The sequence below is a fragment of the Ascaphus truei genome, chromosome 14, assembly GCF_040206685.1.
Source record: "Ascaphus truei isolate aAscTru1 chromosome 14, aAscTru1.hap1, whole genome shotgun sequence".
NCBI classification, from domain to species: Eukaryota; Metazoa; Chordata; class Amphibia; order Anura; family Ascaphidae; genus Ascaphus; species Ascaphus truei.
Window position 1 is genome coordinate 54,757,788 of NC_134496.1, and position 15,183 is coordinate 54,772,970.

General features: G+C 44.7%; 1 protein-coding gene across 4 annotated transcripts in view; it reads left to right on the plus strand.

Annotated features, from left to right (window-relative positions):
- The window catches only part of IL1RAP (interleukin 1 receptor accessory protein), a 106,131-nt gene that overhangs the window by 35,720 nt on the left and 55,228 nt on the right, over window positions 1–15,183 (plus strand). Inside the window, exon 2 of one of the 4 annotated variants that reach the window (XM_075571040.1) lies at window positions 14,266–14,329. The exons of the other annotated variants lie outside the window; for them this stretch is intronic. The gene's annotated coding sequence lies outside the window, so the exon portion shown is untranslated. The remainder of the gene's footprint in view (window positions 1–14,265; window positions 14,330–15,183) is intronic. 4 annotated transcript variants of the gene reach the window in all.

The following is a 15,183-nucleotide window of genomic DNA, read 5'->3' on the forward strand; positions in this document are numbered from 1 at the left end:
AGGCCAGCCTTCTCTCCCACACTGTGTCTGCAATCCCAGGCCAGCCTTCTCTCCCACATTGTGCCTGCAATCCCAGGCCAGCCTTCTCTCCCACACTGTGCCTGCAATCCCAGGCCAGCCTTCTCTCCCACATTGTGCCTGCAATCCCAGGCCAGCCTTCTCTCCCACATTGTGTCTGCAATTCCAGGCCAGCCTTCTCTCCCACATTGTGCCTGCAATCCCAGGCCAGCCTTCTCTCCCACACTGTGCCTGCAATCCCAGGCCAGCCTTCTCTCCCACATTGTGTCTGCAATTCCAGGCCAGCCTTCTCTCCCACACTGTGTCTGCAATCCCAGGCCAGCCTTCTCTCCCACATTGTGCCTGCAATCCCAGGCCAGCCTTCTCTCCCACACTGTGCCTGCAATCCCAGGCCAGCCTTCTCTCCCACACTGTGCCTGCAATCCCAGGCCAGCCTTCTCTCCCACATTGTGTCTGCAATCCCAGGCAGCCTTCTCTCCCACACTGTGCCTGCAATCCCAGGCCAGCCTTCTCTCCCACATTGTGCCTGCAATCCCAGGCCAGCCTTCTCTCCCACATTGTGTCTGCAATCCCAGGCCAGCCTTCTCTCCCACATTGTGCCTGCAATCCCAGGCCAGCCTTCTCTCCCACACTGTGCCTGCAATCCCAGGCAGCCTTCTCTCCCACATTGTGTCTGCAATCCCAGGCCAGCCTTCTCTCCCACATTGTGTCTGCAATCCCAGGCCAGCCTTCTCTCCCACATTGTGTCTGCAATCCCAGGCCAGCCTTCTCTCCCATATTGTCTGTTCGTTTACATTTGTAGCAAAGGTTTCCGTTTTCCCAATTAGTGGTTGACATTTCAGTGACATTAATTGAGGCACCAGACTGGAGGGGCTGTAAATGGTTATGACATTATTTGCAGCTCTGAATGAGTCTGTTACAAAATGGCTTTGTATATCGAAATCTATTTTATTATGCATAGTACAGAAATATATAAATATTTACCACGTCTGCAGGGGGTGCTCATGGTACGTGACTAGGCGAAGCAATATTAAACTATTTTCACAAAGCGCTGACTAAGGTACAATGCGCTATACAGTTTTATTTAGAGGTACAGTACAATTTTAGAATTTGAACCAGGATATCTCCGGAGGTAATTTGTACCATGTCATAGTGCAGTGTCATGTAACTTTTTAGAAGAAACATCATTATTAAACATAATTACAATGTGTATCTATATGTGTCGATATCCTTGTAAAATTCATTATATATAAGTACAGAGCAAAATTCCAGTGTCCATATTGGTTCTGCAGCAGTCAAAATTTGTGATGGGTTTTTATTCCACTTAATGAGCCAACAGGAGATTTCTTCCTACTGAAGATGTAAATAAATAAGTACCGAGCTTTTAAAATCTTATACATATGTTGTGGATATAAGTATCATAGCCTAGCAATAATGTGTAAAGTGCGAGTGCTGAATGATTCCCTCTGCAGATCAGTGACCCACACACAGGGCAAAATGTATATATTGCCACTAAGAGATTAATGTTCCAGATAACTCTCCGCATCAATTTTACACCTAAATAGTCTTTTCTTGGTGCAGTGTCTGCGCAGTCACAATGTCTGGCTCTTATCTAGATATGGGGTGCTCAACGCCAGTCCTCAAGACCCCCTCCCCCCACCACAGGTAATGTTTCAAGGTGATCCCTGCTTCAGCACAGATTGTGCAGTCTTTGACTGAGCCACTGATTAAGCCACCTGTGCTGAAGCTGGGATATCATTAAAACCTGACCTGTTGGGTGGTCTTGAGGACTGGAGTTGAGCCCCCTGATCTAGAGCAATAGGGAAACGCCTGCCTTTGTGGCATATTCTGTTCATGTTGTACAAGGCAGGGGTGGGGGTTTCCTAGGGGGGCGCGTAGGTGGCAGAGCCCCCGCGCTCTTCCCGCAGGCATGTCAATTAAATGCCGGGGGAAGCGGATGCCTCTGCAACTTCCCTTACCTGCTCTCGGCCAGCTCTTCGGCAACGCGGCGTCAAATGGCAACACGTCACATGACTTAGTATGAGGCGCGAAGCCCGAGAGCAGGTAAGGAGGGGCGCAGGAAAGGGGGAGCGCAGGCGGTGGGGTTGGGTGCGAACTGAAAAGTTTGCGCACCTTTGTACTGTATAAGGGAAAGATGACTTTTAATATAAATGATACCAATTCAGTATCTGTCATGGGATCTAAAAATCCGCAGATGCATTTTTAAACCAGATTGCCAGTAATTAGATTATGTAACAGAGGAGCCATGCAAGCTAATGGACGACTGGGAATTGTGGCTATTTTCTAAGTTGCAGATCAATAGCACCACTAGGTTAGGAACACGATGTTGGATGCATTCCAGGGGAGCCACATGTCAAATCTAAACCGAGCATGGCTGCTTTCCATCTCTATCAGGGAGGGATTGGTAGATATCTTCCAGTGGAGGACTGGCAGTGAATGATTATCAGCTGATTTTAATGCTCATACGTTCATACGTATCAGGCACTTCATCCGTTGAGTGTCCAATGACGTAGCCAGCACTTCATGGGGTCTGGCTCGTAGACTTTTGGCTCGTTTTGTAGGGGATTGCTGAACGCGATCTAGCCGGCAGTGGAATGGAAGAAGAGTACAACTCTTTAATATGCATCATCAGTGATGCCGCGATCATGTGATCGCTCCGAGGAGTGGTGACGCGATCACGAGGTGCCGGCGAGAGGTTGAGTCACTTCCTTATTCTCAAGATTTTTACCATTTTTATGTGTCAGTTTTTTTGGTTCCTTTTGGGAAGTTAATATGGCTGCTATCACCTAGCATACAGTGCTCCCACTGCAGCAAGGGATTCTGGGAAATAACATGCAAATGAGCACACAATGTGTCACCTTTTGCCTGAAATCCATGTAAAAATGTATCTCTATCAATCCATGTTGTATTAGTATATCAGTATATCTGCATTGCAAAGTGCAGTGAGGAGGGTAAGAAAGGACTTTCAGTAACTTGTCTCCCCAAAAAGAATACAGATTACAGGAGGGATACAATTCCCAGGGACAGTACTGATATATTCTGTGCGGTTTCTGGCAGGTTAATGAACACAGCGTCACTTAGTGCAGGGCGGCCAATTCCATTCCTCAAGGGCCACCAACAGGTCAGGCTTTAAGGATATCCCTGCTTCAGCACAGAGGGTTCTGATCAAATTACTGAGCCAATGATTGAGCCACCTGTGCTGAAGCAGGTCCTGAAAACCTGACCTGGTGGTGGCCCTTGAGGACTGGAGTTGGCCACTCCTGACTTGGCCATTGTAATTACTATCAGTTCAGTTTCCGCTGCACTGCTCTGTGAGAAAGCACTTTATCTTCCTGTGCCTCAACAATCATTGGATAGTAACTGTAGCAATTCATTGTAATATTGTTTCTTTCTGCTATGTCATTAGTTATAATAGCCCATGCAATGCTCACGTGTGCCTCTGAAATCTAATGTCAAGCCAATTTGGGATACAGTTGTATATGAACAACACCATTTATTTCCCCATCCACTGACAAATCAAATGAACCCTGCATTCCCATTTATACAGAGAAACAGTACAAAGTACGGAACAAATTCCAGATAAAGGAGCATTGCCTTTTATTAAAAAAAATATACACACACACACACACACACACACACACACACACACACACACACACACACACACACACACACGTGGGAAGGAGGGGGTCCCTGGAACTGAACGGTGTGGATTTCAGATCTCGGACGCCCTGGCCCCTGAGATACTTACATCCTGAAGGGATGACGCCTCGCCTTCCTATTGGCCCGCGGGATGAGAGATCTTTTAAATAGACATTGTCTGCGCCCAGCCAGGGCTTTCCGATTTTAATAACTCAGGGAGCAGGGGTCCCAGAGCGGACATAAAGGCGGCTCAGCTTTGTAGACCCCCTGCTTCAAACCTTTGTAAAAATACTAAATAAAATAACGCATCACGAGAGCGCCATTACAAAGAGCGCTAGGGATGCCGACTCGTGTTTTTTTCTGAGGGAGGTGTCAGGACTTGAAGAGAACCTATTGGACTAGAGGTAGCCAACTCCAGTCCTCAAGAGCTACAAACAGGTCAGGTTTTCAGGATATCCCTGCTTCAGCCCAATAGTGGTGGTGGTGCACTCGTTGATTGCACCACCTGTGCTGAAGCGGGGATATACTGAAAGCCTGACCTGTTGGTAGCGCTTGAGGACAGGAGTTGGCTACCCCTATGTTAGACCGTTCTAGACACGAGAGACCCTGCATGAAATGAAGAATTTCCTCCTTTATTGAAACATGGGAGAATAGGCAGGAGGATAATGTTAAGTGCTGGTGAGAATGGGGTTTAACGCATGATGGGAAGAGGAGAGGCTGCTTTCCTATTTATATTACACTCTTCTCTTCCTTCTGCCTTGTACCAAATCCCTTCCATTTTCCAACCTCCATTTTTTCTGTTATGCTCACGTCTTCTCCTCGCCAATAAAGTTAAGAGCCCTTAGCGTTGTGATCAAGCCGCGGTCCTGACAGCCTGTCGTCTTAAACGAGTTTTCTCTGTGGCTCGCAGAGAATTGAGTTTGCTGTTTAATGTGACCTTTACACATTTAGAGGAAGTTTCTCTTTTAATTTCCCTCTTGCTCTGTTTTCAGAAGCTGATGTATTATAGAAGTCTGATTGAATTTTGTGCGCTGCGGTATTGATTTACATCCGTGCGTTTTTCTCTGAGGTTATCATGTGCAGGTGTTCTTTTGTACAAGGAGTTTCTTTCTGTACAGAAGATGTAATTTGGTTTGTTGAAGAGGAAGCTATGAGATAACTTTCCTGGGGTAGTCTGATATTAGTGATCTTGATACTATTTATACTAATATGTCTTCCAGTTTCTAATTCTTTTGCCATGAATACTATATTCTCCATGTACAATATAAGCTTTAATAATCCCAGGCAGTTTCAGTACAGGTTCTCCTCGGTATCAGATGGTCCATTATCCAACGGTGTTTTGCGGGACGGATTCCGACAGATAAGCGAGGACCGCCTGTACATCATTTTTTTAAACGTTTTACTATTTTTGTGCGGTGATCAGAATCTTGTCATTCTTTCAACATTTCCTCTTTTATAAGGCTTTTTTTTGTCTCACACATGTTCTTCTGATGCATGTAATAAATGTTGAGCTGTTTATATGAACAAATCATCTGTGCGGTTATATTATTGGGGCGTACATGAGATGTACATAGAACTCTACTTCCGTCCTATTTAATATGACACTGTGGAGATGTTCCAACAACCTGCTCTAAGACCGTCACTGTGTCACCGCACAGAGATTGTGGCGTCTCTTCGGTACATGCTGATTCAGAGTCTGGTTTCCTTCTCGTTTCCTTTTGTATGACGGGTGGCATGTAGAAGATAAATTCTCTTTGTAACCGACGGGCTATACTCTTGGGCTATACTCTTGGGCTATACTCTTGGGCTATACTATTGCACAGTTCTGCGTGTTGGAAGCACGTTACTTGTTCAGATGGGAGTGGCTGGATGGGATACTTGGCCATCCTGACAATACCCATGCTGCAGCATATACTGTAGTAACACTAAGTAGTACTAAGACCCACAGTCCCTTATTGACTTCATGTCTCTCGAGGCTTAACGTGAGGCAGCGCTGACATGCTGCTAAGTCTGTTAACGACATGCACAAAGGCTTTTCTTTGTGCATGTAAATTAGCTTTGTAGATATGCGTTAGCCTCCAGGAAAATAACGTCCGTTAATGATTTTGATAACTCCGTGCCAATAACGTACGGTTAACGGACCCCTGGATCTCCGCCGAAATGCTTCTAACAACCTGCAGCTCATTGTTATTACTACAAAGTGCTGAGCAGTCAACCCCCAGCCCATGCAGCTTATCCCTCTATAGACATGGACTTGTATTATATAAGGATGTGTCCAACCAGACACGCAATAACGTATGGCGAGTACAAAAGTGGCGCAAACCTCTCACCGTACAACAAGGCGCACGCGTGAGGACATGCAGATCTCTGACCGCTCGGCATCCCTGCCTGTCCCCATTGTGTGTACGGTCTCGCCGCTGCGCGTGCTATGGCATCAACAAGATACGGCCCTCTGTGGGGCCGGCCGCAGCCACTACCTGCGCGCGCCAGCAGAAAGTATGATGCGCAACAGCATATTGAGAAGACAAGAATTTTGTCGTTTCATGCGGCGACGGCGTCATGTGGTTTCTTATTAACCAATGAGAGCAAAGAAGTTTTAAAGCCAATCAGAGTGAAGTCAATTTCAACCAATGAGAGAGGATGTGACGTTGTTATGGCAGCGCCCCCTCGTCGTGCGTCCCATCGCAGAAGTGAGTGAGTAGGTGAGTCCACTGATCGCAGCTTTTACGTGTGCAAGTGCCGCCAGGGGCTCCGACGCGCGTGCTCACTGGGGCCGTAGCCTTGGCATACAATGCTTCCACTGCAGCCAGGGATTCTGGGTAATGACATGCAAATGAGCACGCTGTGTGTCACTGCTTCTTGTCCACTTTAGCATGGACCCCTTTAAGCGTATGGCTGCCGCATAACACCGCTGTATCTGCACCCCTGGGTTAGAGACGTGCGTAGCTAGTGACCAGGCTGCGCAGATAAAGCGGGGTAATGCGGCAGGGGGACGCTTATTGGGTCCATGTTGCAATGGGCAAGAAGCAGAGTGACACACTGGGCTCATTTGCATGTCATTACCCAGAATCCCTGGCTGTAGTGGAAGCATTGTACAGGTACTCCTCGTTATCCAACGTTTCACTTTACAACGAATGGCATATCCAACGCTTTACAATGCAGCCCTACGGGCCTTTTTTCAACGCTTGAATGCGTTATCCGACGCCTGAATGCGTTATCCGACGCCTGAATGCGTTATCCAACGCTTTCCGCCACTGATTATCATGGGACTCACTTTACAACGGTTTCATATCCAGCGCTACTTCCAGAACGGATTCCGTTGGGTAACTGAGGACGCCAGTATGCTAAGAGACGATGGGGAAAGGCGGGCTGCAGACCTGTCAGATGTGGGGATTTTATAAGGATCTGTTTAAGCCTTTACATTGCAATCTTCACACAGCTTCTTATCTTATGGAAAATACAATGCTAATTAGCCAGAATAGTTTCAGAGCCTCTCAATGTCAGGAGCGTCGCAGGAAAAGCAATATTGCCATATAGCGCATTCGCATGTTATAGAAAAGCTGCCATTTCTCTTTCACACCCACTCATAATTCAAAAAGGGCCGCTCAATCTCCCAGAAATTGCAATCCATCACACTCTGCTTAAGACAAATTCGGGTTGTCCTCGCTAACGAGCTGTTGCATGTTGTCTTCATTAATTTTTCATCTTTCTCGTTTAACTCTTTCACTGCAAGCAGAGCTTGTAATTGTATCCGGCTTCTCGGGAGATTACACCGGGGGTGTATTATATGGCGAGTCCGCAGGGGTTACCTTGGCTCGGGGGCTGGATTCAGGCAGCTGGGCGAGGCGGTAGCGAGGTTATATAATAATGGGCGCCAGGAACTTTTGTAATACAACAGTAATTTTATTTGTGTCCCAAAGGACAGGGACCGCTCATACATATTAATAACGTTGCACGGTATTTTATAACAGACAGACATGAATACAGTTCTTCCATCAGTGCCCACCCGTAACACATTGAGTGGAGATACTGTGACTTGGTGGTTCTGAGTGAGGGTGGGACACGGATCCCCTTGTTGCTTCAGACCCATCATCGGTATTGATCCGATTACTCGGGGCCCCTGACGGGAATCCTGGTGGGTCTTTCTTACTTGACCCAATAACGTGTGCCGGTTTGGGAACTGCCGCTTCCATACAGACTGATGGGAATATTAGCGCTGATCCGCGGTTAGAGCTGATCTGCCGACACCCGGGAGACCTCTTTCCTGGGGCCCTCTGTGGCGTATTCCTTTTCTTTATTTATTCAGAATTCCATTCCTCTTTTCGGGCATCCTAACTTAACAGATACTGTCCCTATCTCCAACATAATACGCAGGGGCATCTGGTCTATAGAATCACTTGACAAACATTACCTACCTACTCTCCCCGAGGCTCCTCATGTCCTCCTGGAACCTAACCTTTTAGAATAGTCCCTCCTCAAATAACCCCGAGTGACACCTGGCTCCCCATAGCAACCCAGGGTGGGGCCCAGTATTCAACAGCCATGTTAAAACTAGTTTATCTAGGGGAGATTGCCTTCTGAACACAATCTGGCCAGGGCTGGAATGGAAGAGGAGAAGTCTCACCCCTTCCGTTCCCATCCATGGCGCCGTGATCTCCATGTATTCTGGAGCCGCTGACCCCCTTCCCCCCCCCCGGCACGCAAAAGGTTGAAGGTGTTTCAACTAAATAACTTTATCCCTTTCATCATCTTTTAAAATGTATCAAACTCTTAGCACTATTCTGTTATCATTAAGCAGATCTCCCTGCCCGGTTCCAATGCTGTAAATACAGGGGAAAGGGGTCACTCCCGAGATACCGAACAGGGAAATGAACGAGTTTAAATCTCGCTTCAGGGAAAACCAAATGGCTGCCAAATCTTGCACCAATAAGAACTCGAAACATTATCGGTTGCAGCTTCCGATCGAACGGCCATTTAAATCCCCCATTAAATCCAGGAAGTAATACTGTTAACTTCACCGGTAAGTACATGTATCTTGTGAGCTGAAAATATTGGGGGTTGCCTTTGGAGGACCCCACAGTTCCTATCCAATTAAAAAGGGGCTTTGCTAGTGGGGTGCAGCTGCTGCTGCTTTAAACATATCTTACAAAAACTGATATGATTGCAATATAATCTTATTGGCTGCAAAACCATTTTTTATGAGATGATAAACACAAAGGTTAGAATAATCGTACAGAACATTGCATGCATGAAAAGGTCACATCAACACAGAATGTGTATTTTAAACCCGAGCTGCTACGTTGAGCTGGGGCAGGTGTAAAAGTGGCGTGCGTCCCTGCGGTTTTATTCAACTGGTTGACAGTGTAATTTATACTTGTTTGTTTTTACGATGCTGACTCACTCCTTTATAAGTCAGTCCATTCATAACTCTGTGCATCAAGGCAAACATGTATTTGTGCAGTGAAGTAAATAACCAGCCAAACCGCCGGCTCATTGTCTCACCGGGTGAACTCCTCTGGTTAAAGGTTTTTTTCTCAGTCTGTTTGGAGCCCATTTTATTTGCCAATGTGTAACAAATATTCCACGTTTCTCTCTCTATGTTTTGAGGCAAATTAAGGGCCCTTTCCTTGGAGAGCAGAAGATAAGTAATGTACTTTAATAAGATAATGGGATAAAATGCGTGATATGATATAGATAGATAGATATATCTATATAGAGCGAGAGAGAGATAGATAGAAATAGATAGAGATATAGAGATTGATAGATATCAAAAATGAATAGATGATACCGTTCTGTGGCTAACGAAATGCTTTTATTGGTGCGAGCTTTCGAGATACACTGATCTCTTCTTCCGGCGATGTTACAATGGATGAAGCAGCAAGGTTAAACTTACAAACAGCGCATATACTGTAGGAATGTTATCGGTGACTGAAGCCTAACCCCCCCCTTTCCCCTGTGTAATATGCGATTTTATGACTTGAGGTGTTAAATAGTCCGTGTGTGTGTGTGTGTGTGTGTGTGTGTGTGTGTGTATATATGTTATGTATATATCTATCTCCAATCAAAAAATATATTAGGTTTCCCCTGTTGAAAAAATTGAGTCTCTTATTACATTTACAACATAGATTTTTACATTACGTTTTCTACATCATCACTATTTAATTTGCAAAGTAATTCGTATTCTGTTGAAAGTAAAGAAAGAGACGATCATTTCTTTTGCCCAATTGTAAATCTTTAATAGTTTTTTTTTTTTCTTCGCTTCGGAACTGAAAATTGCCGCGTACATTCACAAACAATTTGCGCATGTAATATCTTGCTCACAGACGCAACGCATTCACGAAATTTAAACAGAAGACATTCATCCATAAAATCCGTTTCTAAACCCAAAGGTTACGCTTGGGCTAGATGTGTTGCTTTTATTCTCATTTTAGATGTTCATTCACGATCCGTTAGATTTTGTTTCCAATCATTTAAACTAGAATAAGCTGTTTTTTGTCTTTCAATTTCTACTATTAATTTGTCCATAATTGCATAAAATGTTTCAGTTTTAAATTTGTCTCTCGAACCGATTTCCGCTTCCGATACAGGTCCGACTCCATTTAAGCGTGCGCCCATCTTGCGGCAGAAGACCCAAAAACCTGTCACGTGCCCTGTTTATTTTAAAGCGGCAATCCAAGCTCCTCCTTTTTAATTTTAATTAATTTAAATTTTTGGAGCAGGGCGTGTCCGGAGCTGACCTCCAGTTTCAGCTCTGGGGGGGCCCCTGCTTCCGGAGATACTTACCTTTTTGTAGTAGCTGCTGTGCTCGACTACCCGGTACCGTAGGGCCCCACTAATATGGCGGGTACCGTAGGGCCCCACTAATACGGCGGGTTCCGTAGGGCCCCACTAATACGGCGGGTTCCGTAGGGCCCCACTAATATGGCGGGTTCCGTAGGGCCCCACTAATATGGCGGGTTCCGTAGGGCCCCACTAATACGGCGGGTTCCGTAGGGCCCCACTAATACGGCGGGTTCCGTAGGGCCCCACTAATATGGCGGGTTCCGTAGGGCCCCACTAATACGGCGGGTTCCGTAGGGCCCCACTAATACGGCGGGTTCCGCAGGGCCCCACTAATATGGCGGGTTCCGCAGGGCCCCACTAATACGGCGGGTTCCGCAGGGCCCCACTAATATGGCGGGTTCCGCAGGGCCCCACTAATATGGCGGGTTCCGCAGGGCCCCACTAATATGGCGGGTTCCGCAGGGCCCCACTAATACGGCGGGTTCCCTTCTGTGGCCCCGCCACAAAACGAAAATCACGGGAAAGCGTAACCGGTGATTTTTGGCGTCTCCTGCAGGTCTCCAATCTCACCTTCTGCGCATGCGTAACCTCGGCAGCCGCCGTTCAGCCACTGCCCAGACATGGCAGCCCCCTTCTCAGTATCGCCGTATTGGCGGATCGCCGACAAGCTGGGCCCGCCTGTATCACGTAATGGCCGCTGTTCAAAGCTTCCTTGACCTGTGGGTCAATAAGAAGCTGTGACATCATCAAGCCGTGACATCATCAGGTTCGGCGTCCCTTTGGCCCGCGTGACGTGGGAGCTTTAAAGCTGAAAGCCCAGGTAGCTCAGCCGGAGCGGCTACCAGAACCTACTATGGAGGTAAGAGGTAAGTATCTCCAGTAGCAGGGGGTCCCCGGAGCTGAAATTAACGGGGTTCAACTCTAGAGACCCCCTGGTTCAATTCTGGGTAAAAAGGGACGAAAAGGGCTTGGATTGCTCCTTTAAAATGGTAAATCTGGTAAATCACTTTTATTACAGATCATTAAGGAATTTATCAAAATATTAAAAATAATTCACCATAATACATCCAATGCTTTTCGTAGGGCCCCTCTTTTCCCATAGGCACAGTGCCTCGGCTATAACTTGGTCCTATCTGAACCTGGCTGCCTAAGCTGTTCACTAAATTCTTCGGGAAGTAGATCCCGGTTTGAAAAGAATCTGCTTCCTGATTATTATCTGGAGTAGGCTTCGGGGTCCTGATTATTATCTGGAGTAGGCTTCGGGGGTCCTGCTTCCTGATTATTATCTGGAGTTGGCTTCGGGGTCCTGATTATTATCTGGAGTAGGCTTCGGGGGTCCTGCTTCCTGATTTATTATCTGGAGTAGGCTTCGGGGGTCCCGCTTCCTGATTTATTATCTGGAGTAGGCTTCGGGGTCCTGATTATTAGCTGATTAGGTTTCCGGGGTCCTGCTTCCTGATTATTATCTGGACTAGGCTTCGGGGGTCCTGCTTCCTGATTATTATCTGGAGTAGGCTTCGGGGATCCGGCTTCCTGATTATTATCTGGAGTAGGCTTCGGGGATCCGGCTTCCTGATTATTATCTGGAGTAGGCTTCGGGGATCCGGCTTCCTGATTATTATCTGGAGTAGGCTTCGGGGGTCCGGCTTCCTGATTATTATCTGGAGTAGGCTTCGGGGGTCCTGCTTCCTGATTTATTATCTGGAGTAGGCTTCGGGGGTCCTGCTTCCTGATTTATTATCTGGAGTAGGCTTCGGGGATCTGATTATTAGCTGATTAGGTTTCGGGGGTCCTGCTTCCTGATTATTAGCTGATTAGGTTTCGGGGGTCCTGCTTCCTGATTATTAGCTGTAGTCGGCTTTGGGGACGTGTGTGAGACATATAGGGGCACACCTTCATTTTTTTTCTGTATTTCCCTTTGAAAGCGACTTGTTTTCAAGTACAACACGATGCTGAGACGTTCACAGAAATTAATTTGGAAACTGAAAAATCACAGAAAAGCTGATAACCCCGAGCACAAAGGAAGCAGCCCCCGAGAACGCCGTGTGAGCAAAAAGGTGCCTCAATGAGCAAAATAGCCCAACCGGAGCAGTTAGGCTTTTTCATGGCTCTTATTTCTGATCTGAAGGGGTAGTCTTAATTCTCTCTTCCTGACCGATTTACCACAGTTTCTGGAGAAGATTTACAGATTAGCGACGGAGTAAAATCCTTTTACTATTTTCAAATCCCTTTGTGAATCCAGCTATAAATTTAAATCACTTAAAATCCGCACGCCTGCATGTGCACATTGTACCTTTAACCATTTGCTGCTAGAGATACCAGCAAAATGATCCCGTTTATTAATGAACAATCTTTTCATTTTATATTTGGTTGATCATCACATGCCCATTAATTGTTTTCTAAAAGCCGTGGCACTTACTTGTCAAGTGTGTGACCCTCTCTCTGGACTTGAGCTCAGGACCAGTAATTAATCATTGGGATGTTTATTCTTTTCCAACTACCTACAGAATTGGGCTTTTTGACACTGGTGGAGGGAAGATAATTGCGTTTTCCTGGCCACTTGATAAGCTGCTGTCTGGAACATGAGTATTAAGAGTTACAGTACAATAGAATTAAAAAATGTGCTCATGTCACATCGTCTACAATGTTTAATGTTCTCTATTTTACAGTGTTTTGGGGAATTTAAGATCAATTCCAAATAGGCGAAATACCATAGATTACACACAAGGGGAAAAGATTTATTCCAAACAAAGAAGAAAAATAACATTTATGTGCTTGCAACTACTTGCGCCTTTCTAAGGTACTTTGTAGAACAGTATTGAGTACAGTTTGACAGCACAATATACTGTTGATGATTTACATTGAGAAGTTAATACTTTTGGATAGCATTGCATGGACACACTTTATACTGTTGCTTTAAGTTGGCATGAAAAATAAACTGAAAATATCTTTAGGATTTATTATAATGTCTCCCTCTGTACCAGCAAAAACCAGCTCTCTGTTGTAAATCAGTGTTTGGTTTTCTAGCTGATCTATTTTACTGTTCAGCAGATCATTAATAATATTTATTTATATAAACAGCTAACTAGTTGCACCAAGTTTTATACAGTGTAAACATTCAGACAAATGGAAACATAACTACAGATACAAAATGATTGTTTTCGGGCTTATTAAAGAAGACCGGCATAAAATGTTTTCATTTCTGGAAAAATCAGTTCATGAAAATTCTGCTTTTGGTCCTTTAATATATAAATATTAAACACTAGAAATATTAGATAAGTGTCATGCCAGACTGCTTTGCCTGTATTGTGAATTACATTCATCAGTCGGACAGGTGTATTCACCCTTTAGTGGCTAGAGGAACTGAGATACATTGTAACGCATCTTCTGGCAGTTACACATCGGTGACAGAACAGTTAATGAGGTCAAATTAGGTGCATTCACAGAGTCGAAGTAGTTTCAAAAGATCTATAGGAAGCGGAAAGTCTTAATTTAGTTCCCTTCATATTTCTTCTCTATTCATCGTCCTGCATTATCTCACTTTGCAGGCAGAGCACAAGGACACTTCTAAAGCAATCTTCTCCGTGTAGTGAGAAGAACAGTGGTGTGTCCTGAACATAATTCTGTTGGCTTGCAATAAAGTGCACCAACAATAACTACCTGCAGCTGCATCTACTGAGGGAGCCTGAATGAGAAATGCAGAACCATAATCTTTAATAATTGCCTTTGGGGATCGGATTTACGTTGTTCCTGTGCAATTATTTTACATAAGTGAAAAATACTCTCTCCCTCCTTCTGCAGCGAACTGAATGTCATGTTCTCATATATCTGTTCAATGCCCAAGCAAACCCGCTAGCTGAAACAGGTAAGCAGATAATGCGGAAAGTTATTTCCATTTTCTAAATGTTGTTTTCAGAGGGAATTAAACGTATTTTGCATATCTCATATCTGCAGGATTGGTTCTTAAATAAATGAATCGTTCTTTTTATCTGGAGAATAAAGCCCGTTCCATCCCCCTCCGTCAGAGAGAGGACAGGACTCTGGTTCCCCAGTGTTCTATGAAATCGCATCAAAGACGCTTTTCAATCCCGATGAAGAAAATGTCAGTGTGGTGCATGACCATACCTGTTTCAGTGATAAATACTAATTGGGATCCTTGTTAAAATAAATTTAGATATTTATGCAACAGTATGTATGTACAGATATGTACCTGTACATACATACTGTTACATATGCATCTGTACATATATACTGATACATATATGTAACAGTATGTACAGATATGCATATGTAACAGTATGTATGTACAGATATATATCTGATATATATCTGTACATACTGTTACATATGCATCTGTACATACTGTTACGTATATATCTGTACATACTGTTACATATGCATCTGTACATACTGTTACGTATATATCTGTACATACTGTTACATATGCATCTGTACATACATACTGATACATATATGTAACAGTATGTACAGATATGCATATGTAACAGTATGTATGTACAGATATATATCTGATATATATCTGTACATACTGTTACATATGCATCTGTACATACTGTTACGTATATATCTGTACATACTGTTACATATGCATCTGTACATACTGTTACATATGCATCTGTACATACATACTGATACATAATCATACATTCAAAATCCGCCGCCTCTTGGCACTTGCCTGTGTCGGCCGCCGCCTCTCTG